This window comes from Melozone crissalis, unplaced genomic scaffold, assembly GCF_028551555.1.
Source record: "Melozone crissalis strain CALT ecotype California unplaced genomic scaffold, PUWL_Pcris_2 ptg000056l_1, whole genome shotgun sequence".
In the NCBI taxonomy this organism is placed as follows: Eukaryota; Metazoa; Chordata; class Aves; order Passeriformes; family Passerellidae; genus Melozone; species Melozone crissalis.
In genome coordinates, this window is record NW_026535834.1 from 11147748 (window position 1) to 11173155 (window position 25408).

A 25408-nucleotide genomic window follows, 5' to 3' on the forward strand; every position below is an offset into this window, starting at 1 on the left:
CATCCCTGGAGGGGTTTAAAGTGGGAGGCACTTGGGGACATGGACAGAGTGGCCTTGGCAGGGCTGGGTGTCGCAGGCATCTTTTATGGAAATCCTTTCCTTAGGATTTGTCCTCCTGAGAAGCTGCGAGGCCTCAGGAACAAAATGTAAACAATGGTTATCTGCTGCTGTGGAATGCAACAGGTGCATCTGGGATTGGTCTCGTGTGGTTGTTTGTAATGAATGGCCAATCACAGTCAGCTGGCTTCGACAGAGAGTCCGAGCCACAAGCCTTGGTTATCATTCTTTCCTATTCTATTCTTAGACAGCCTTCTGATTAAATCCTTTCTTCTATTCTTCTAGTATCGTTTTAATATAATATATATCATAAAATAATAAATCAGCCTTCTGAAACATGGAGCCAGATCCTCGTCTCTTCTCTCATGCTCGAACCCCTGTGAACACGGCAGAGCTGGGGAAGGGCTGGCCTGCATGGTCTCCCGAAATAAACCACGCCTCTGTGGTTCTGTTTCAGCACCCTGGACAGCCCCTTTTCCCCAGGACATCCCGCGCCTGCAGGAACAGCTCCGAGCTCTGCAGCGGCCCCTGAGCCCCCACGGCAAACACGGACCCGGGTGGGTGGCCTGTTATTCCCATTTTATCTACTGCTGGCTTCTGATAAATTGAGATAAATAAACGAAGTTGTCGCCCACCCACGCCTGATGAGCTGTAATTCAGCTGAAAATCCGCATTTCCACATGAGAGGTGCTGAAGGAAAGGAGCAGCAGCAGGTGGACATTGCAGCCCCGTTGACTTTTCCATTTTTCAAATCAGGACATGGGGTTTGGAATTAGAAAGGAAGATGAGTAATGGTGAGTTAGAAGTGTGAATCTGATAAATTCCCTCCCTCCGTGGTGATACCCATCACCTCAGGGAAGGTAGGAGGCTGCTGTAAATGACAGTTTACAAATGTCCGTGGCAGCAGCATCCCTCTCTGCGATACAGATGATGGATAAACATTTCCTCGTGCTCTAGCAGCTGACCTGGGGGCACCTGTGGCTTGCAAACCACTTCTGCTGGCCTGATCCTTGTCTGCTGCAGTCAGCCAGGGATGGCTGGACACGAGCCTCCCTCAGGAGAGAGGTGGTGCCAGGAGCTGCATCCTGATCAGGCTGAGCCCTGCAGAGCCCCCCCCAGAACAGGACAGCCCCCTGGCAGCCTGGCACAGCTGCTGGGGGAGCAGCCTGGCACAGCACCCTGACAATCCCAGCTGCCAGGCACTGCTGCCGCCCCGGGCACCTCACCCACGGCACCCTGGTGTGTCAGGCTGGGCTTTGCAGCACCTGAGAGAGGAGCAGTGCCCACTCTGGGAGGGTTCATAACCATGGGCTCAGAGGATACTCCAAAGCCACCATGGAAATCCAGGACAGAGCTTCATCATCACGTGCAGGCCATGCCAAAACAGTGCAGCAACAGTCTGGGAACGCTTTTAGATCTGGGGCCTTTCCAGGTGCAGCTTGGGCAGGCTGGACCAGACCATCCTGGAGGACTCTGCCCACCCTGGATCCCATGGTCCCACCCTGGATCCCATGGTCCCACCTTGGATCTCATGGTCCCACCCTGGATCCCATGGTCCCACCCTGGATCCCATGGTCCCACTCTGGATCTCATGGTCCCACCCTGCATTCCACGGTCCCACCCTGAATTCCATGGTCCCACCCTGGATCCCATGGTCCCACCCTGGATCTCATGGTCCCACCCTGGATCCCATGGTCCCACCCTGGATCTCATGGTCCCACCTTGGATCTCATGGTCCCACCCTGGATCCCATGGTCCCACCTTGGATCTCATGGTCCCACCCTGCATTCCACCGTCCCACCCTGAATTCCATGGTCCCACCCTGGATCCCATGGTCCCACCTTGGATCCCATGGTCCCACCCTGGATCCCATGGTCCCACCTTGGATCTCATGGTCCCACCCTGGATCCCATGGTCCCACCCTGGATCCCATGGTCCCACCCTGGATTCCATGGAGAGACTCTGCGCCTGCCCAGCTGGTCCTTAGCACAGTGTCAGCTGTAAAATCAGCCAAGTCAATCTACAGGGCAATAAAAGATGCTGCTAGTGGGGAAAAATGAGATTCAGGTAAAACATGGTGGTTCTGTGGCTGCCCTCAGGGAACACAGGGGCACCCAGCCCCACTGGAGCACACCCAGCCCCACAGGAGGGCACCCAGCCCCATGGGAGGCACACCCAGCAGGGAGAGGTGCAGGTGGTGCCAAGCCACCCCTCCTGTGCAGATCCTGCAGCTCTCCAGGCTCCCTCCTGTCCTGTTCCACCCCGTCCTTCCTCTGCTGGCTCTCATTAAAGCTGGAGCAGTCTGCAGCATGTCTGCATTCCCATCACTACTCCATGCAGGATTATCCTGGATTTTCCATTCCTCCAAAGGGCTGAACACTCCTTGTGTAGCAAAGGCATTTCTGACCCCTGGGTGGGAAGCACAGTGGGCTTTGGTACAGTGAAAAGTGTTGGAAATCTGGGCAAAACGTCCCCAAATCCATCAGGACCTTTAGTGGCCCCTTTAATTCTATGGCTAAGTGTATTTGTATTCGAAACAGTGAACAGCTTAACATATGTAAATCTGGTTTTAAATATTCAGGCCTAGCCATTCAGAGAGGCCCAGACAGGCCTGAGACCCTCTGACATCCCTGGGATGTCTGTGGCTGCACAGAGTGAGAACACAGAGCCAGGAACAGCCAACCTGTTCACCCAAGCCTGCCGTGGACCCTTCTCTTTGAGAATCAGAATTGAACAAAGACTCAGGAGATCACCCAGAGAGGAGCCAGTGCCCCAGGGAATGGGCCTGTGGGGTTCTGCTGTCCCCAGAACAGGACAGGGTTAGTGCCAGCTCTGCCCAACACTGCAGGGCACAAGTTCTCCCACTGCTGCCTGCTCCAAAGGGAGCAAAGAGAGCAAGGCAAACATCTGGCCTGCATGGCACATCTGGCCTGCTCTGCATTCCAGACATAACCAGAGCTGCAGAGCACCTGAGAGAGGGGGGAAAGGGAACAGGTGTACAAGCATGGAGCAGAGTTGGGGCAGTGAGCCCTGCCCCTCTCTGCCCTGCACAATGCACACCTGAGCAGGAAGGGGCTCTCCAGAGCCCGAGCTGTGTCCCACTGTGGGGAAAAGGAGGAGAAGCATCTCCTGCGCACCTGGTAACTCACCCCAAGCTGATTTGGAGCACAACTCCTCATCCTCTCCCCTTCCCTGCCCAGGGACATCTCCAGCTCACCTGGAACACAGCCCAGAGCCAGCACAGATTTGGGTGCCCAAAATCCAACCTAGGCTGGGCACGGAGGGCACCCATCACCCATGCCAGGCACAAGCTGGTCCCTGGCCCCCACAGCTGGAGCACAGAGCTGGGACTGCCTACACAGAGGCACCACCACTCATTAACCCTTTGCAGGCTCAGGCCAGCAGCTCCTGCCTGTGGAATGCTCTCAGATGACCTGGGCTGGGGTTCTGTCAGCCCTCTCTTCTCCAGGGCAGGGTTTCCTGCAGCCAGGACACTCCTGCCCGGCAATGCAGCAGCACCTGTGAGGGATGGGGCTGGCCCCTGGGGGGCTGCAGCCCAGGGCATGGAAATGAGATTGATTTCCTGCTGCAGCACAGCCTGGTGTCCAGCAGCCAGGAGAGCTCAGCAACAGCCCTGCAGCTGGGAGTGCCTCTGCATCCCTGCTCCTTGGGCTGGAGCCCAGCCCTGCCCAGCCAGGGCACCAGGGAGCAGAGCCCAGGTGAGCTCAGCGCAGGGGAACGCAGCCCAGCCCAGGGATGCCCAGCCCAGGGATGCCCAGCCCAGGGCTGTGGTTCCATCCCAGCTCGTGGCTCTGCTCCCTCTGGTGCCACCCAAGCTGCAGCACTGAGCCAGGTGGGACAGATGGTGTGCCCTGTGTTCAGAGCAGCGCTGGGGCTGGGTCCCCTCCCAGGCTGTCCATCTGTCTGTCCCACTGCTCGGTGTCCCTATGGGGACCCCGGCACATGACCCTGCTGCAGGGTGCCAGGGCAGGGTCCCACAGCCTGCAGCACCCCTTGCTCAGCCTCCTCCTGCACCAGGACAGTGCCCAGCCCTGCAGCTCTGGGTTGCTCAGCATCCCCCTGCACCAGGCCCCACAGGATCCCCCAGCAGGGCCCGCAGAGCAGGGCTCCTGGGGCAGATGTGTGCTCCAGTTAGTGCAGATCATGTTTTATTCAGCCGTGGATCAAGCACAGCCAACAGCAGCGCTTTCCAGAGGAAAAGGGTCACCCGAGACCCCTTTCCCTGTTGAGGCAATAACCACCAGCTCTCAAGTTACCATTTAACTCTGTCACTTGGTTTTTGTTCAATTCCCACAAAAACCATTACTGGGGTAACAGAAACATTTGCTAAGCAGAGCTCCATTTTTTTTTTTTTTTTTTTGATAAAAGCTCAGCAACAGAACTGGTGAGCAAATTGCTTTTATGATTTCCCTGAGGATGCATCACTCTCCCTTTTGTCAAACCCCAGTTTTGCTGCCCCACGTGCCTGGTAGGCTCTGGCTGTGCATTTAGGGGCTCATCCAGCATCCCCCAGAACCAGGCAATGCTCTGCTCTCCCAGCACCCCTGTGCTGAGCAGCCTGGCCTCTCAGCACAGCCCATGCTCCAGGAATATCCCTTTACTAATTTTCTGAGTTTCTGGAGTCAGCTGTCACATACCAGCAGTTCCTCATCTCCGAAGGAACACGGCATGCATGCCAAATGATTGCAGGAATATGTACCCTCAGGACATATTATTTTCTTAACTAAAATTCAAGTGCATACTTATTACCCAAATCTTTGTCTCAGAAACGGCTTTGCCTTCACATGATGAAATTACAAACCACCAGACAGTTTTTAGGACTTGTATGCAAAACTGCTTTTTAGCATGGCTTTTGTAGTTGTCTTATTTATCTAATCTCCATGAGTCATAATTCCTTTAGGGTCGCTTTCTTCTTTCTACATTTCATCTCACCAAAACAAATTTAAAAATCAAAAAGCAATGGAAAAAACAAAAGCAAGCTCCTGCTCCAGCCCGGAGTTGATGCAGTGCTGCACATAATTTGGATTTGTTGCACCATTTCTAAGAGGAGCAGACACCCAGATTACCTATGAAGGGAGTCCCCAGGCAAAAAGCTCAGCCACAACATCTCCCTTAGAAAAGAGAAAAAATGGAAAGGTTAAAAAATAAGGAGCAGGAGGAGATGGAGTCCCCATCCCTGAAGGGATTTAAAGCCATGTAGAGGTGGCACCTGGGGACAGAGATCAATGGTGGCCTTGGCAGGGCTGGGGAAAGGTTGCACTCGATGGCCTCAGAGGATTTTCCAATGCAAAAGATTCTGTGATTTTATTCCCTGAGTGGACTCTCAGTGTTCCACAGCAGAGCCAGCCCCCGTGTGCCAGTGCCAGCACCACTGCAGTGGCTTTGGCAGGTGCCAGCTGTGCCAGGGCCCTGCTGGCTGAGGACAGAGCACAGGGGACACCTAAGTCTTCCCTGGCCCATTTCCACCTGCAGACTCACATCTTCCAAGCTGGGAGTGTGAGTAAAGACAGGGCAAAGTGTTGTGAGAATTGTGAATGCATTCCAGTGACAGTCAGGAATCAGCCTGGGTAGAACTGGGAATTTTTAATCTACGAGAAATTCATATCACAAAAGCATAGAAATCTGAGATTTAAACAGTTTCCACCTCTGGAGAAATATTTCCTTTCCCTTACTGTCACCTCAGCAGCAAAACACTGAACCTTGTACTGCTCTGATTGGCCAGAACACCTACAAAACGATATTAACAGTCATCTTGCAAAGTGTTCCACCAAGATGGGACACAGATAGCTCAGCCATAAATTTCTGTGAGGAAATGCCTCTGGAGCTTGGTATCTTCTACATCTGCCCCTAAATTTGCTTTTGCAGACTGAGTGGGGACAGGGATGATAAATCTTAGTGCAGCTAAGGTGTTTGTGTGCCAAAGCCCATCTTTTGTGTTTGAGTCTGTTCTGGATTGCCAGTCAAGATGTGTTCTATTTGCCATCTGTAGGGCAGATTGTCTTCTGTTCAGTGGGCAGTTTGCCTTATCTCTTCCACACCCACTCCTCCCTCAGGAGGGGACATTGCTGATAACAGCTATTGAATGTCCCTGCATGGCTGATAAGAACTACAGCATCCCATTGGCAGATGTGAGCCCAGAGGGAGGAGCCAAGCATTCCTACCTGGATAGAATCTGGAGATTCTGGAACACCAGCACGGCTTCTCCACTGGATTGCCCAGAGGAACAGCAGCTGCCTCTTCTTCCCCTGGATCTTCAGAGGCAGAGACTGCACCCTTCTCCAGGATCCCTGCTCCAGCAGAACCAGCCCTGACACTGCAGGAGGGCTGAGCCACAATTCCAATGGGACTGCTGCCACCAGCCTGACCCACAGGGTGTCAGGTTGGGTTCTGACTCTGGCAGGGTTGTTCCAGTGTACTGCATTGTTTATTTTATCCTTTGATTTTCTTCCTTAATAAAAAGTGTTATTCCTGCTCCCATGTTTTTGCCTGAGAGCCCCTTAATTTAAAATTTATAGCAATTTGGAGGGAAGGGGTTTAGATTTTCCATTTCAGGGGAGGCTCCTGCCTTCCTTACCAGGCACCTGGCTTTCCAAACCGAGACAGAGTCACAGCAGAGCAGAGCTCCCTCAGCCCCTGCCTCTGCCTGTGACTGGGGTGCCTCATGAACAGGACCAGTGACAACACCTGAACCTGTTCTGGTGTGGGGCCAGCAGCAGCACAGGACATGAGCCCAGCCCAGAGCCTCAAAACTGAAATGTTTTGAGTTTCAAAACATTGAAAGGATGAGGATGAAAGGCAGACAACAGAAAAAAGATCAGTGGACGTGAAGAGTGCAGGTGCACCTAAAGAAGCTGGGAAGGGGAATTTCTATGGAGTAAGGGCCGAGGATCACCAAGGAGCTGCTCTCACTAAGCTGTTTCCTTTCTCTATTGAAAGCCTCCAGACTTCAGACTTTCTGTCTGAAGAGGAATCAATAAGGAGGAAATCTGGGTTAAAAAGCAGAAGGAGTGGTTTTTCAGTGCACAGGAACAGAGGAATGACCATATGGAGAACAGAGCAGGACAGCAGACTGCACTGCTGCATCCCAGCAGAGGGAATGTGATCCTTCTCAGATGCACCCATTCATTTTTAACGAGCATCTGGATGCAGCTGAGCCCCAGGCTCAGGTTAGCTGTGCCCTCAGTGCCTCAGTGTCAGCTGCTCCTGGGACTGTCACCGAGCGTGCCCTGGTGCCGTGGTGCTGCAGGGAGGCTGCTCCAGGAGCAGGGCTGGGACATCCCTCTGGTGTGACCCTGCACAGCCCTGCTCCACCCTGCCCTCTTCTCGGGGTCTCTGCTGCTCACAGTGACCCCGAGATGTGTTAGAAAGTCTCTTTTCCCAGCCCGGCGCTGAAAGGAGTCAGAGGTCTTCATTTCTCGGTCTCAAGGTTGTTTATTGTTCCTTATCTATAAAATTCTCTCTCCTGACCTGCCGAGGTCTGTTCAGCAGGACAGACAGAGGCACTCTGCCTGCCCCAGGGTGGTGTTATCTTTTTGTACTAAAAACTGCGTGTACAATATTTACATTTACTTCCCAGTACCTATCACCTATGTTAGACAGTGAGCTTCTACTCTAAACCAATCTGTGAGTGCCAACATCACACAGAAGATGGAAGCCAAGAAGAAGGAGGAGAAAGGCTGGACACGCCCAGATTCCTCCATCTTGGGACCCTGAACCCCCATTCTAAAAACCCCAAAAATCGATTTTTCACCCTGTGATAAATTCACTATTATTCTACTTAAACTTTTGTGGCTTATAATCCTTCACATAAAGGTTGGTAATTGTTTTTTCCAAGGCTAAATCAAAGGCACAGGGTCTTGGGCTCTGTGCCAAGGTCTCTGAGCCCCCTGACAGGGTCTGGAGTCCTTCAGGGCAGCCAGAGGAATTCCCTGGGTTCCCACACCCTCCCTCCCAGAGCTCCCCTCTCCTTTGCCAGCCCATCTCCCTGGGCTACACAGGAGGGCAGGGGCTGGAGCACCCAGCTCCTGGGACTTTGGGGGCTTTGAGGGCTTTGGGGCACTGGCTCTAGCTGGCCCCAGGCAGGAGCCCGGGCAGCTGCTGTCAGGGGCTGCCCTGGGGACACCAGAGCCATCTGTGGAGGACAAATCGAACACCAGCATGTGGCAACCTCTGCTTCGAGGCTGTGTGAGCCCAGTGACGCTGCATGGCCCCTCCCTGTCTCCACAGGTCTCTACAAGCATGTCCTGAAAGTGCCACCACCTGTGCCACCTCCTCAGGAGCTGATGGTGCCACCACCCGTGTCACTCCTCAGGAGATTACAGTGCCACCACCCGTGTCACTCCCCAGGAGCTGATGGTGCCACCACCCACGCCACCTCCTCAGGAGATGACAGTGCCACCACCTGTGCCACCTCCTCAGGAGCTGACAGTGCCACCATCTGTGCCACCTCGTCAGGAACTGACAGTGCCACCACCTGTATCACCTCAGGAGCTGACAGTGCCACCTCCTCAGGAACTCACAGTGCCACCACCTGTGTCACCCCCTCAGGAGCTGACGGTGCCACTACCTGTGCCACCTCCTCAGGAGTCCCCAGATGGGTGGCATGGAGCAGCACTTCTCTGGGGCTCCAAGGGCTATAACAAACCCTGCTGCCCCAGCAGGCAGGCACAAGGCAAGGATTAGTTCCACAGTACAATGACATTCATCCAGCCCTGGGCAATGACTGATCATTCACATTGATCCCGTGGCCTGGGTGCAGTGAGCCGAGACGTCAAATCCAGAATGACAAACATGGCCGAGGCCAGCTGGGCTGGGCAGGGGTGGAGCTGGGTCCATTCCTGCTGTCCTGAGCCACCCTCACGTTCTGGGCCCAGGATTTCATATCAGGAAAGGTCGATTAGGTGGGAGGCAATGCTTTGTCCTCTGTTGAGGAAGTTAATTATGCTTAGGAGGTGGATTAAGGGGTTAAAGTACCCTAGAGATGTGGAGAAGTTTGAGAGAGGGGTTTGTTTTGGGAGGATGAGTGTTTGGGCTATTTTTGAGCTTTCTAGGGCTAAAGCAATGCCTAGGGCTGTCACAACCAGGGCAGTTATTTTAATGGAGAGTGGTATGGTTGTTGGACGGGTTTTTGTGGGGATGATAAATGAAGTTATGAGGAATCCTGCTAGGATGCTTCCTAGTGCAAGGCGAGTAATTGTGGAGGTTACTGTGGGGTTGTTTTCATTTATTGAGGTTAGGCCATTTTCCAGGGTCTGCATTACATTTGTCTGAAATTCAGTATTCCTCAATGTCCTCTGTGCCAGAGTTGCTCCAGGTAACCCTTCCTGGCCCTGGAGCAGGGTGAGATGGGTCTCTCGCCATCCACCCTGGCAGCCTGCATCTGTCAGGGGATGCCTGACCCCAAACACTGCACTGAACACAGACAGGACCGTGTCTCAGGTATTTGAGGTTTCATTCAGCTTTTGCACGAGCTCCAAACCCCACAGCAGCTGCCTTGCTGGCAGGTTGCTGCTCTCCTGCTGCCCTTCAGGCTTTTCCCCTCTGCAGGAACACCTTAACACCCAATTCCATGATCAGACCATGGGTGAAATAAACACAGGCAGGAGACCTTTCTCCTTTTTAATGCCTTTATTAAAAGTGATCATCTCGGGTGGGGAGAACCCACGGGCGGCCAGACACTGCTCCCAGGAGTGACTTGGAGGAGGAGGAGTGCAGCTGTGTCTGCTGGTCTGTGAGCAGAACTGGGGGTTCCATCCTCACGACAGCATCGGGAAATCCCTTGGTTTTGGGCACAATATTCAAGGTCCTCTGTCCAGCTGACATCTTCTTAGGTTAGGGTGAGGGGTAAAAAGTGTCTTGGTGGAGACTGGATTCTGTTCCTCACATCTAGACATCACTTTTTATTTGTCAATTCCATGTTGGCTCATTGTTTTTAAGGGTTTTGGCTAGGTTTGGTGAGGACTTTCTACCATTGCATGCTGGTTCCAATGTCATTTGCATGCTAACTCTGAGGTCTCCTCCTCTTCACCATCTCGGGCGCCATCCTCCAGGAAGCAGCAGGGTGTTATTTGACAAAAGGCGAATTCTCAACCATCAACAACAGGTAGTTAACGAAAAACTATTAACAACAGCTAATTACGACATGAAACTATCAACAACAGTTAGAACTCCACCCTGGCAGGAACTGGCCCAACCTGTGAACTCTGCAACCTTTTTAAAAAAATGGGCAACTCTTCTACTCATAGCAGTGGGTGGCTCCTGCAGGGTCCTGGATGTTCTGGGGAGCCCCAGGAGCCCCTGGCCCGTCCCTCACCAGCATGGGCTCTGCCCTGCCAGGGCAGGCAGAACCCAGCCTCACCAGGAGCCAGCGGAGGGCACTCATCATTCCAGCACTGGGTGGATGATGGTGCTGGAGGCCTTCCAAAGGACATCTTCCCACTGAAACATGCCATCGCCTCTGGGGCTGGAGCTCTGTTACAGCCTGATCCCGACACAACTACACGTGTCTGTGATTTATCTACACAGGCTGAGTTCTCCAGGCTACAGTTTTTAATCAGCGCTATTTGCATTACATAACGTCTTTTATTTCAGCCTGCATTTTGTTTAATTAGTTCTTTGTTAAATACATCAATGGCGATCCTACCCTGCCAAGCAATTCCAGATTAATTGCATTTGTTAAATCTTCTTCTTTTTCTTGTTTCTCATTTTCCCTGTGTTCCAAGGAGGCAGCACATTTGGAAATTAATGGTATTTTCAAATCATTACATTGTACAAACTCATGGGCATATTTCAAATAATAAACCTGCATGTTCCCAGCACTGTGCGCTCCTCTCCAGCCCAGGAGGATGGAAGTCTGGCTGTGCTTTGCACTGGGCTGGAGATAATGGGTGATCTTATTCCTGCTGTGACCCTGGAAGGGAACTCTCCAGGAAAAAAAGGACCCCAAACCAGGGCTGAGCTTCCCCTCACCAAGTTGTGCGGTGTTTCTCAACCTGGCAGTGTGGAATTTAACATCCATTGTGTGATAAACACACACACACAGACACACACAGACCCATCAGTGAGGGCTCTCCCCACATACAGAGATGAGATACCTGATCCTTGGGGGCGCTCTGACCCACCAGGAACAGCAGAACAGGACTGAAAGGACTGGATTTCAATTTCCAGAAATTAAAAGAGGAGAAAAAACAGTAGAAGAAAATTTTAAAAGGAACTGTAGCTAATACAGGCTATAACTAGTGACTGAGACATTTTAGTGAAAGGATATTTTAGACTTAGAGTGACAGGACAAGGGAGAATGGCTCCCACTGTCAGAGGCACCAGGGCTGGATGGGATATTGGGAATTAGGAATTGTTTCCTGGCAGGGCTGGATGGGATATTGGGCAGGAATTGTTCCCTGGCAGGGTGGGCAGGCCCTGGCACAGGTGCCCAGAGCAGCTGTGGCTGCCCCTGATCCCTGGCAGTGCCCAAGGCCAGGCTGGACATTGGAGCACCCTGGGACAGTGGGAGGTGTCCCTGCCATGGCAGAGGTGGCACTGGGTGGGGTTTGAGGTCCCTCCCAACCCAAACCAGTCAGGGATGGGATTCCATGTCCACCTGAGGGTAACATGCCCCCAGTGACAGCCAGAACAGGTTCTCTGACTTCACACAGTGACAGGAGATACTGGGATGGACTTGCTGGAGCAGCCAGTGCCGAGGCAGAGGCAGGATGTTCATAAAGAACATTTTGGCTTTGGTAGAATAATTTCCAGCCAGTGCCACAGTGCACAAGTGATCCAGAAACCCAATTCCTGTCCCTGGCTGGCTGCCAGCCACCTTTCCTAAGGAAAAGAGATTTTTTCTTCTTGCCCTTCCCATGGCTGGCTGCCCAGCTGTGCTTCAGCCCCCTGGGAACAGCTGGGTGGGGAGGGAGCCCAGAGAGCAGCCCAGGGGAGGGGAGCCCTGTCTGGGATGGGAGTGCCCTGGAGCATCCAGCCCTGGGGCTGAGGGAGCAGCAGGGAGACACCTGCAGCAAAGGAATGCACTGGCTGCAGAAAGGCAGCTGAGGACACGAGTGTGGTGGTGTTCACAGGGGTCCCAGAATAATGGAAGAGATGAGGATCTGACTCCATGTTTCAGAAGGCTGATTTATTATTTTATTATATATATTACATTAAAACTATACTAAAAGAATAGAAGAAAAGGATTTCATCAGAAAGCTTGCAAGCAAAGAAAACAAAATGGAATGATAACAAAATCTTGTGTCTGACCCAGAGTCTGATACAGCTGGACTGTGATTGGCTATTAATTACAAACAACCACATGAGACCAATCCCAGATGCACCTGTTGCATTCCACAGCAGCAGATAACCATTGTTTGCATTTTGTTCCTGAGGCCTCCCAGCTTCTCAGGAGGAAAAATCCTAAGGAAAGGGTTTTTCATAAAACATGTCTGTGACACTGGGAGTGTGGAAATGTGGGGTTTCAGGGAAGGGCTGTGTTCCAGGGCACAGTGCAGGAAATCCCTGTTCCTCTGTGCAGGAGCTGCACACAAGCACGGAATTCATCAGAGAGTCTCACTCACAGATCCTTAATGAGATTTCAGATAATGATCCAGGCTTTGTCGTTCTTTATTAAAAACCTTCCCACAGTGTCAGGCAGCTGCAGAGCCTGGGAATGGGCAAACTGGGCAGGCACTTTCCTGATGGGAGAATGGGGTCTGCTCAATTTGGAGCAGGTATCTCCATTTTTTCCACTGCTGGGCTGTATATTTTAAGGATTCACATGTGTTTTGTGCTGGCAAACTCAGTAACAGCTCCTGGGAAATGCTTCGTTTCCTTTCCCCATCACAGAGAGCAAACTCCTCTTGCTGTTTTCTCAGGACAGCTCCTCTCTCCTCACACCCTGGCTTGGCTCCCTGCCCTGGTGGCCAGGCTTTGGGCCAGACTGGGCACATTCTGTGCTCCCCGGGGCCAGGTTTGAATTGGATAAACCCTGTGGATATTCACAGCTCAGTTCTGCCCGTTGCCCTGCTGCTTCCAGAGACTCAGGGTTGAACTGCTCGTGACTGGGAGTGTTCAAACATCAGAAGAGATTTTAAGGGCTAAACAGCCATGTAAACAGAGAAACCACAGCAGCCAAAGCACCCAGCTGTCCAGCTGCTTCCCAAAGGAGGAGATCTCAGCACCGTTCCCCCCCAGGCACTGGGATTTGGGGCTCAGGAGGAGCAGCCCCCAGGCTGGGCTGTGCCAGGGCAGAGCAGTGACAGCCTGGGGTGGCATCCCCTGCTGTATTTAGTGACCCCAGGGACACCTTGGTGCAGGCTGGCCTTCCCAAACCCCCAGGTCCCACAGAGCTCCCGTGGGTGGGGCACAGGGCACAGAACCATGGGATGTAACTGTGCTGGGATGTCCTTTGGCCTGACAGCTCATGAGCATGAGCTCAGTGGGACACAGCCCAAACCCCGTGAGCACATCTGCAGACAGGTTTGCTGGTTTTCACACCCCCAGCCTGTCCTGGGCTGTTCCTGCAGGGTGGCATTCCCTGGAGCCCCAGCCCTGCAGAGCTGCCCAGGCACACAGCCCTGCCTGTCTGTGCCCAAGGGGCAGGCACGGTGTGTGTGCCCGGCTGTCTTGGTTTGGAAAGCCAAGTGTCTGCTAAGGAAGGCAGGAGCCTGCCCTGAAATGAAGAATGTGAACTCTCCCCACCCCTCCCAATTGCTATAAATTTTAAATTAAGGGCCTTTCAGGCAAAAATATGGGAGCAGGAATAACAGTTCTTTACTAGGGAAGAAAATAAAAGGATAAAATAAACAATGCAGTACACTGGAACAACCCTGCCAGAGTCAGAACCCAACCTGACACCCTGTGGGTCAGGCTGCTGGCAGCAGTCCCATTGGAATTGTGGCTCAGCCCTCCTGCAGTGTCAGGGCTGGTTCTGCTGGAGCAGGGATCCTGGAGAAGGGTGCAGTCTCTGCCTCTGAAGATCCAGGGGAAGAAGAGGCAGCTGCTGTTCGTCTGGGCAATCCAGTGGAGAAGCCGTGCTGGTGTTCCAGAATCTCCAGATTATATCCAGGTAGGAATGCTTGGCTCCTCCCTCTGGGCTCACATCTGCCAATGGGATGCTGTAGTTCTTATCAGCCATGCAGGGACATTCAATAGCTGTTATCAGCAATGTCCCCTCCTGAGGGAGGAGTGGGTGTGGAAGAGATAAGGCAAACTGCCCAATGGACAAAAGACAACTGCCATACAGATGGTGATAGAATACATCTTGCTTGGCAATCCAGGACACCATCTTGTGCCAGGTGTGTGCTCCCTGCACACAGGACACCCACACGGGATCCCACATGGATCCCACTCCTGGGATGGGCAGGACATCTTCTGCCCACGCTCCAGGAGTGCCCAGTGCTAGCCTCCCAGCTCTGCTACACACAGATCCCACACCTGTGACAGACAGGGCACCCTCTGCCCACACTGCTGCAGCTCCTGGCACTGGGCTCCCAGCTCTGCTGACACCCAGCACCCCCAGGTCTGTGATGGTCTGTGGGTGCCTTTTGCACAGCACCCACAGCAGCCCTCATTCAGGTGCCAGCTCAGGGAAAATTGATGCTGTGCTCCAGGGAAACACATCTGCAGGGAATTGGCATCACACTCTGCCTTCCCCACTTTGGCCACAGGCTCACCTGAGCTGGTTGGTGATGTGGGTAATACACTTTCATACATGAAATTGTCAAGGAGGGAATCCATGGGAAATCGTTGGGCTTTTCTTTTCAAGTTGTATTACTGTCAGCAGCAGCCCTATTCATTTTCACACAGGAGCATGGAATTCATTATTAATCCTGCTGCTGGAATGATCCACGTTTCTATACCTGTCTCTGTGCTCCTTATCTCATTTTTCTTGTTTTCTCCTCTCTCTTTTCTGTCCATCCCAAGTGATCTCACATCCAGGCAGCACTCCATGTTTAGTCACACAAAAGGAAATGCTAAACAGTCTTCCTTTATTTATGCCCAGCTCCCCTCCCACACGTGCAGCAATCTCACACTCAGGGTGCTCACACTGCCCCTTACCTGAACGTTTCATGGGGGCACAGGTGTGGTGCCTGCCCCTGGATCCCTGGCAGTGCCCAAGGCCAGGCTGGACAGGGCTTGGAGCAGCCTGGCACAGTGGGAGGTGTCCCTGCCATGGCAGGGATTGACTGAAATGATCTTTATGGTCCTCCCCCAAGCCAAGCCACGGCTGGTTTGCCCTGCTGTGACCCTCTGCATCCCCCAGAGTGGCCATGTGCCAGCCCGTGCCCACAGCACAAGGCAGAGCCAGCTGGGGCCTGGAGGTTAGGGGTGCAGCACCAAACCCCACCAGACCTCCCAAACTGTGGCTCTGTGTTTATAACCACCAGTGCTGCCTGAAGATGCAGGAGCTTCAGCAGATCTGCAACAAGGGAACCCCCAAATGCTCCTCTGGGGCTGCACTCCCCTCCAGAGCCCCACACAGGGGGGGGATCTCTGGGACTGATGGGCTGGCTTGCACTGAAGCACCCCAGAAATATTTCCCACGAACAGGAAAACTCCTGACTAAGGTGGCCATGCCCTCAGGGGGGCTCTGTGAGAGCCCTGCAAGAAGGGAAGGGTTTTCTTCAACCTAAGAGCAAAATTAGAGGTTGTAATATTGAAAAAAAGGAAAACAAGATGAAAAGCAACAGGGCTGTACTACAAGGTGTTGTCATGTCAGTGATTCCCAGAGGTTACAACATTATTTCTTTAAAGAGGCAGCCACTGTGACAAACTCACTTGCAGGTTCTGGAGCGAGAAGGCAGAATTGTGCATCTCCATTATAGTGCCATTATGTAAATGTGTGAGGAGAAAGGGCAGGGGCTGTAAAACTGAGCAGATATATGGGAATGTCAACCTTTGCTGTGCTGCTGCCATGTGCAGGGATGCTACAGAGGCAGGCACAGAGCAGGCAGCAGCTGAGTTACACACACAGGAATGAAATGCAAGAGCTGCTCTGCCAGCCTGTAGGATCTCTCCCCATCCATCTTCCAGGTTAATGGTTCATGAGAGACCCGTGAAGGTCAAGGACTCTCTCAAGGGCCTCCTCTCTGCTGGAATCCTGAAGGAAGCAGAGGGAGGGGTAATTTGGTTACATTGGTGTAAGGATAACCTGCTCTGTTGGGAATCCAGTGCCGAGGAATCTGGGGCAACAAAACTCCCTGTCCAGCCCAGAGCTGGTGAGGACACCCAGCCCAGAGAGCCGCTCAGAGCAGGGACAGAGGCTGATGTGGGCAGGGGATGGGAGGCACTGGAGCTGCTCTTGGACCTGTGCATGCAGGCTGCTGCTCTTGGACCTGCTCTGTGTACACGCAGCAGGGGAGGCCTGAGGAGTCCTGCACCCTGCCTTGCCAGGCAGAGGAACACACCACTGGGAGATGTGAGCCCAGGGGGAGGAGCCAAGCATTCCTACCTGGATAGAATCTGGAGATTCTGGAACACCAGCACGGCTTCTCCACTGGATTCCCAGAGGAACAGCAGCTGCCTCTTCTTCCCCTGGATCTTCAGAGGCAGAGACTGCACCTTTCTCCAGGATCCCTGCTCCAGCAGAACCAGCCCTGACACTGCAGGAGGGCTGAGCCACAATTCCAATGGGACTGCTGCCAGCAGCCTGACCCACAGGGTGTCAGGTTGGGTTCTGACTCTGGCAGTGTTGGTTTGGTTACTGCATTGTTTATTTTATCCTTCTATTTCCCTTCCCTATTAAAGAACTGTTATTCCTGCTCCCATATTTTTGCCTGAGAGCCCCTTAATTAAAAATTTATAGCAATTGGGAGGGGTGGGGAGGGTTCACATTCTCCATTTCAGGGAAGCTCCTGCCTTCCTTAGCAGAGTCCTGTCTTTCCAAAGCAAGACACCTGGGCTCTGGGATGACCCTGCCTGGGCAGGGGGGCTGGACCAGCTGACCCATGGTGATCCCTGCCCAGTGGCAGATTCTGTGGCTCTGTGCTCCTGCTGGGCTGGCAGAGCTGCTGCAGGGGCAGGAATGCCCAGCACTGCCCTGCCATTATTTCTTTAAAGAAACAATGTGGTAACTTCTGGGAATCACTGACAACTCCTTGTAGTACAGCAGTGTCACTTTTCATCTTGTTTTCCTTTTTTTCAATGTTACAACCTCTAATTTTGCTCTTAGGTTGAAGAAAACCTTTCCCTTCTTGCAGGGCTCTCACAGAGCCCCCCTGAGGGCATGGCCACCTTAGATTGGAACTTTCCTGTCTGTGGGAAATATTTCTGGGGTGCTTCACTGCAAGCCAGCCCATCAGTCCCAGAGATCCCTGCCCATGGAAATGGGGAGGGAGAGGCACAGCGCGTGTGACACAGAAGGGAACCTGCTGTGAGAGCACCCCAAGCCCCCTTTGCTGGGAGCCACCTCTGCCCTCCTGGCCACAGTGTGAAAAGCAAGTCTGACCCTCAGTGTGCAGCTGGAGGAGCAGATGAGATGGGATCAGAGCAAAGGGAGCACGCTGAAGGGTTTGAGGTGCTGCAATTGCCCTGGTGCAAGGCTCTGCACAGATAATGCTCACCAAGGTCAAGCATTCTGGATTACCACTCCTGCAGCTCCCAGCTCAAACAAGCAAGGTGAAACTTTGACTGACTTTGTTGCAGCAATTGTTCCCAAGTAAATCCTGTTCCCTGATTTTCTAGGCAGGCAGAAATAGAACTGGGAATAATTGCCAAGTAATCTGTGGCCTGTGTGGTGATTTTCTCACTCTCCAGAGTCTGAAATTGGCTGTGGAAGAGACTTGGAATCTTTGAGGCCTCACTTGTGGGACTGGACTGTGTTTGCATGTACTGAATAGGATAATTCCAAAGGGTATTGTCAAAACAAGTCCTGCTCCAGGAGCAAAGGAGGATTCTTCCCATGCGTCAGGCAAGAGGACAGAAAGACCCAGGCACCAGTAATTAATAGCACAAATGGTGCAGAACTTGACCATCTGGAAATTACTGCAGCGGGCACTCCCAGAACCTGCTTCAGCATTTTGTTCCCTACCTTCCCAAAAGATGAATGATGGTAAAGGTTTTATTAGCCTGGGAAACCAAAGTAAATAAACAAACAAATAAAAACCCAGCATAGGGTGGCAATTAAGAGAAGCAGAAATGAGGAATTTACACAAATTAGGATTTACAGAAATTAGGAATTTAGGCCCCAGTCTAACGATGATCACAACTAATGACCCAAGGGCTGGAGAACCTTCAAAATAATGGGAGGACGAAAGTGAACACGATATTAAGCAAATAGCTTGTTGTGGAAGAAGACATGATGCCTCTAAGCCTGTCTGTGAGGGACTGTGGTGCTCTGAGCCTGTCTGTGAGGGGCTGTGATGCTCCACAGACCTGGGCAGGGCCTTGGAGCTGGGCAGGGAGGTGGCAGTGGCTGCTTTCGGTTTTTCTGGACCAAACATCTGTAAACCCTTGAGGCTATCAGGGATGGTGACTTGGAACCCAAATGGCTCCTTACCTGTTTTTTTCCTGCTGAGGAAGTACAAGAGAGTTATTGGAATTAAATGGCTCCTTACCTGTTTTTATTTTTTTTTTCCCAATGAGGAAATACAAGAGTGTTAGGGGAATTAAATCACTTGCTGTTCTGTAATCCTCAGCAGTAACTGACCCGAGCAGTGAATGTCACTGCCAAGAACACCATCAATACAGGCCCATATAGAGTTTCCATCCCACAGAGTCATTGCAGCCAGGCTTTGCCCTTCCCTGCCCTGTGTGCAGCTGCAGGGGGTGCAGCTCCTGTCCCCAGAGACCCCTGCAGGATCCCAGCTCTGCTGCTGGGTTCTGAGTTCTGCTGGGCAGGGGAGAAGTGCTGGGCACACAGAACACGGCTGATTTATTTTAAGGTCCTTGGTAACTGCTTGTGACATGCAGGCACAAGAGTCCATTAAACACACAGAATAACCTTAAATAGGGTGTTTGCATAGGGAGGATATAAAAAAGAAGGAAAACAATGTAAAGATATTTGCTAAACACCGACCTCTGCCACTTATTTCACATCTGTTCAACCAACCTCATCCTATTAGGAACGATTAATGTTTAAGGGACATGGAAAATAAAATGGCCATAATAAACAGACACTGCTAATGATTACCACTTAGTTCTGTGTTCTAGTGAATTAATAGCACGGCACAATGATGAGTGTTAGCTCTCAGTCCCAGCTATGGTGCTGAGCAGGGGCTTCACAGACCCCTGCCCCTGACACAGCAGCTGAGGCTGCAGCTGCCTGGGTGCACGAGCCAAGGACAGGGCACTCTCGAGGGAGAAGCAGATTTAGTGCCTCATAAGGAAATATTTATACTTTTGTAATCATTCCTTTAGCAAGAGGGTTCACAGAAGGGCAGAAACCCTTCCTGTAATCCCAGAGAGAGGGGGTCATTCCCAGAACCTGCAATGGGCTGCCAAGGGGGCTGGGAGGAATAAAGTGATTCCTAGAACAGGTCAGTATAAAATTCAAACAATAACTAAGGCAGAAGGCACAAATCTCAGCCATGAGCTCTGGTAATAATACATCCAGTATTAAAAACTACCTGTCTGCCCCTTGTTTTTCCCCTTTGCCAGTGACCACATCTTCAGCTGGTGCTGGCATCCAGATTCCTAAATTAGAGAGGCCTTCCTGTGACAGTGTTCACAGGGGTTTTCAGGATGAGGGAAGAGACGAAGATTTAACTCTGCATTTCAGAAAGCTTGATTTATTATTTTATTGTATATAGTACATTATAATTGTAGTAAAAAGAAATAGAAAGAAAAAGTTCATCTCAGAAGACTAGCTAAGAATAGAATAGAAAAGAATGATAACAAAAAGTAGCTCTCTCAGTCTCTGAGATAGCTCAGCTTTGATTGGCCATTAATTATAAACATCTAAGATGGGCCAATCAAAAATCCACCTGATGCATTCTACAGCAGCAAATAACAATTGTTTACATTTTGTTTCTGAGGCCTCAGCTTCTCAGAGTGGAAAAAAAATCCTAAGAGAAGGTTTTCAGAAAAAGATGTCTACGACACCTTCCTATCTGGACAATTTTTTGCATAAATCCTTTTTTTAGTGAGGTTTTAAATGTGATCTTCCACAGCATCCTTGAGGTCTCTCTGGGGACTGGCGCTGCATGGGTGGGGGGCAGGGCAGGGGAGAGGGACCCAAGGGCTCCAGTTCACACCAGTGCTGGGTAGCAGTGACACTGGCTGGGGTCACTTCCTGAAGCCCTGGGTGATGGGACAAGATGGAGAGCTGGCAGATGCCAGCGAGACAATGCCAGGGAAAACCAGACATTTTACAGCTTGTCCATATGAAACCAAGAGGAACTTGGGCACACAAACAGCCACTGGCCTCCTGAGGTGCTGCCCCAGGCTCACAGGCAGCTCTAGGGCTCTCAGACTCACACCCACAGAAAAGACCAGTGTGAACACTAGGATATTTTCCTCAGGTGGAAACTGCAGCCTGACAGAGCAATGGGCTCCTGCATAACTTGGAAGCCTATGCTGGATGAGAAGAAAATTTAAGACAAGCAAATGAGTTTCAGGGGAAACTGTGCAGAGCCTCCCTTCCCCACTGAGGATGTTGGCTGCAGCTGGGGCAGCTCCTGGTGGTGAGGAGGTGCCACCCTGGGCGGAGGGATGCCCATTCCTGACCTCTGGGCATGGCAGAGGGCGATACACTGCCACAATGTTGAAGAAAAATTTCAAAGCCTTATATTTGACCCTCCCAGACCACCAGAAAATGGCAGGGACCAAGCGTGGCACATCCTGAGCCAGGCAGAAGAAAGCTGCCCTTTGCACTTACTGGAGGTGTCACAACATCTCTGCTGGATTTTAAACAGAAATCAGAGGCTAGCAAAGGAAATTCATGTGAGGCAAGCAGTGGCAAAATGGTTCAGAAATTCAAGGAGAGCTTGGATCATGGATCATCAGAAAATACCTCCTGCCTTTATCACAGCTGTAAAAACTGCAGGAAGAATGCCTGGAATGCAGATATGAAAGACCACAGTCACCTTGCCATAATTCCATACTTGCATTTACATCACTGACTTAATGAAAAATAAGCCATGATTCATTCACTATAGCCATCCTGGTGGAAAATGACAGGCAAATAACAAGATATTTATGTATTTATCACTATTTCTGAGACTTGTTTAATAATGCTATTAATGCTATTAATATGCTATTAATGAGGATGACATCTTCTCTCACTTCAGGAAGCTCCTCTCACTGTGATTAGCCAAGATGTTACCAAGGGACTGCCCTGGGTTTGTTCCTTTTCTTTCTTTCTTTCTTTCTTTCTTTCTTTCTTTCTTTCTTTCTTTCTTTCTTTCTTTCTTTCTTTCTTTCTTTCTTTCTTTCTTTCTTTCTTTCTTTCTTTCTTTCTTTCTTTCTTTCTTTCTTTCTTTCTTTCTCTCTTTCTCTCTTTCTCTCTTTCTCTCTTTCTTTCCTTCTTTCTTTCCTTCTTTCTTTCCTTCCGCCACTTCCGCCACTTCCTTCCTTCCGCCACTTCCTTCCTTCTGTACAAAGGCTCCCTTGGAAGCCATTCAGTTTCTTTGGTGGTTTCATTTCCTCTATTTTTGTTTTGCTGTTCCCACTCTAACCCTTCTGTGTCTGTGCTTGTTAAAGACGATTCCCAATTCCCTGTGAATGGTTTCCTCTGGAGCCAGGCTGGGAGAGCTGGGAATGTTCCCTGGAGAGGAGAAGGCTCCAGGCAGAGCTCAGAGCCCCTGGCAGGGCCTGAAGGGGCTCCAGGAGAGCTGCAGAGGGACTGGGGACAAGGGATGGAGGGACAGGAGCCAGGGAATGGCTCCCAGTGCCAGAGGGCAGGGATGGATGGGAGACTGGGAATTGGGAATTGCTGGCTGGGCTGGAATTGCCAGAGCAGCTGTGGCTGCCCCTGCATCCCTGGCAGTGTGAGACTTTAGGGTCCCTTCCAACCCAAACCATTCTGGGTTCCTCTGACACCAAAATGTGAACTGCAGGCTCCCAGAATATCCAGTGTATTCCTGGTTCTTCCCCCTGTTCCCAGCTTGCTCCAAGACTCCAGGGCTCCATCCCAGAAGAGACAGGAGCTGGGAGAGATGTTCAATCTCTCAGTGCCCCAAGGGAAGACACAGGAGGGGACTGAGCCGCCCTGGGAGCCAGGAATGATCACTGCCACTTTATTCTGAGCTCTCCAAAGCTGTGAAAGTTTGATAAATCAAATGTATTCATTTTTCACACTCCCAAACACATGTTATCTCACTGTAATGTGATTTCAGTCCCCCTAGAGAGACCCCTGCAGGAAGCTGGCATCTTGTGCTTAACACAAAAACCTCTATTCTCCACCAGAAAATTTACTTAAAATTTAAAATAATCAAGTAAACAGCCTAAGAGTGAAAAACATAAGGAGAAGTGATACTGAAAATAAAAACTGTTTATAACATGTCCCAGCCCTGGGTTTTCATTTTTCTTTGTTGGAAAGATCTGGATGTAGAAATGTAGCAGAAGAAGTTTGCTATGTAGAGTATAAAATATAAACCAAATCATATCAGTGAAAGGTGATGGTGCTGACCCTCAAAATGAGCCTAAAACACCTCCAGGCTGGCTGCATTCCTAGATAAAAAGAGTAAAAACAGAACCCCACAACCATTTACTGATGGTTGCATCTTTTGGCACAGCTCAGCCCCTCCTGTGCAGTTCAGCAAAGCTGTGCACAACAGCAGGCCCCTGCTGGCCCTGGGTGTCTCTAGAATCTAATTTGGGGGGAAAAAAATGGAAGAGGCCTAGACATTGTAAAAATTAAGGGGAAACAAAAAAAAAAAATAAAAAACCCCAAACCCCAAACATAAACCCTCACAAGGATACAGGAGCAGACGCCAGAAGTGATGAACATTCGATGCTATTCCAAAGCATGCTGGTCCAACACTGTGCAGGAATTCCCATCCCTCTGACAGAATTTGACATAAAAATGAAAGAGGAGATTGAAATAACAGCCCTCACTTCTGCAATGGCCCTTATCTCTGTGGTGTTTGCTAACAGTACTCACAGGCAAAGCACAAGGGTGGAAACCAGAATTGCAGCATTTACTGAGCACACTTCTTCTTGAAGATAGGAAGAAATATCACATCCAGCATAAACCACTGCAATTTGGGAAGGAGCAGCCAGATCACACCTGTAACCACAGCCACACTGTCACTTCTGCTCAAAAACCTGCAGAAAAGCAGCCACACGAACGAGGAACACTGAGCTGCTGGCTCTACTTTTACCATGTAATTCAGAATGATTAAAGAAAAAATCAAGACCTGTTTTAGACAGTGCCACCATGGGCAGACACTTGTGGTTGTACCGTAGAACCACAGAGCCACATATGGTTTGGATTGGAAGGAATCCTGGAGATCATCTTTGTCCCCAACCATGGCAGGGACACCTCCCACTATCCCAGGGTGTCCTAGCCCAGTGTCCAGCCTGGCCTTGGGCACTGCCAGGGATCCAGGGGCAGCCACAGCTGCTCTGGGCACCTGTGCCAGGGCCTGCCCATAATGATGGGGCTGGGGCACAGGTCTGGTGGAGCTGGAGGGGCTGGGCAGGGGCTGCAGAATCCCTGAGGGAGCTGGGCAGGGGCTGCAGAATCCCTGAGGAGCTGGGCAGGGGCTGCAGAATCCCTGAGGAGCTGGGCAGGGGCTCAGCCTGGAGCAAAGGAGGCTCAGGGGCCCTTGTGGCTCTGCACAGCTCCTGCCAGGAGGGCACAGCCGGGGGGAACAGGGACAGGAGCAGAGGGAACGGCCTCCGGCTGGGCCAGGGAATGTTTGGATTGGAAATTGGGAACATTTCTTCATGGCAAGGGTTGTGTAGTCCTGGCATGTGGTGCCAGGGCAGGGTGGAATTCATAAAACGCAAGGAGGTGACACTTGAGGCCGTGGTTTAGTGGTGACCATGGTGGTGGTGCTGGCTGATGGTTGGACTTGCTCATCTTTGGAGGCTTTTCCAGCATAAACGCTTCCATGATTCTGTGGTTCTGTATCTCCTGCATCAATAGCTCTGCAGTCAATATTTGGGTGTAAAATCCTCCATGAATCCTGGAGGGTGGATGGCCGTCAGTAGGATTAAAAAACACTCTTTTTCCTTCATTCTGTGAGAGCCAGGGAAACCAAGGACAAAGATGTATCTGCAGCAGCTTTGAATAAAAATAACATTGTTTTCCTTGGAGCTTTTACAGAGAGCTGGAGCTGATGCTGGAGCATCTCTTCATCCAAACTTGTTACTGAGGGTTAAGTTTTCATTTTGGACTGTAAAAACATGCTGGAAAACAAGAATAATACTAAATAAACTGCTTTTAAGTACTTTTTACCTGGGTATAAAACAAAGATCAAGGAGAGCCTGCATTTCCTGTTGCTGTGATTTGTCTTTTAGTTTTCAAGGAAAATTTTTTTCACTTTAAAGAAAGGGGAAAAAACTAATAATAAATAAAGATCATAGGAACCAACCTCAGTGTAGCATCTGGGCTCTCTCCTTCCCCACAGAAACCCATCCTAACAGAAGGACCAGCAGGGGTGGCCCAGCCCTGCCTTGGATGAGTCCCCTTGATACTGTGGTTTCATTTTCCTCCTTTCCTTCAAGTTTTATCCCTTCCAAAAGGCAGGAAGAAATTAAAACATCTCTTTAAGTGTTCCCAGTATGTTCTGCCTTATCTCTTTCCCAGTTCTCATGCAAGAGCTTGGCTTTCCACTCCTGATAGTCTGTGTGAGCACCTCAGACTGTCTGTGAGGGAATGACATTGGCTTTAGTGAATCACTCACCGAAACCAGCCCAAACGGGATCTTGGGAGAGATGGATGTGTCTCTGGTGAGAGGCACTTTGCACAGGGTCTGAGCAAGAATTTCTCTGCTTTCTTTAAAATGTTTCCAAGGGAGATGCTGCAGCTGCCACCTCAGGCTGAACCCGAGGAGGGAAACTTCACTGCTGAGAAATAAACACAGCAGTTAAATACGGCTCCTGCTCAGCCGAGGAAACATCCACCCTGACACTTAGCAGAGAAAGATGGAAGCTCTCCTGCATGAGGAAATCCTGCTCATTAAATGATCTGCAGAGAGCAGCTTCTTAACTAAAGCCGGGAACAATCGCAGCAGGGTGAGCAATGGCACTCGTTCCAGGCAGGGCTCACAGGAGCGGAACAAAGGCCCGCTGACCTGGAACACCGCACAAATAAATGAAACCCACTCTTCAAAGCCTGGCCACAGAAGCCGCTTAAGAACAGTTGTTTCACAGCATTTTGGAGTACTTCATTGAGCACTTCAAAGATCACCACCCCTTGCATTGTGCACTCCAGTGCATCATCGGGTAAACGCTG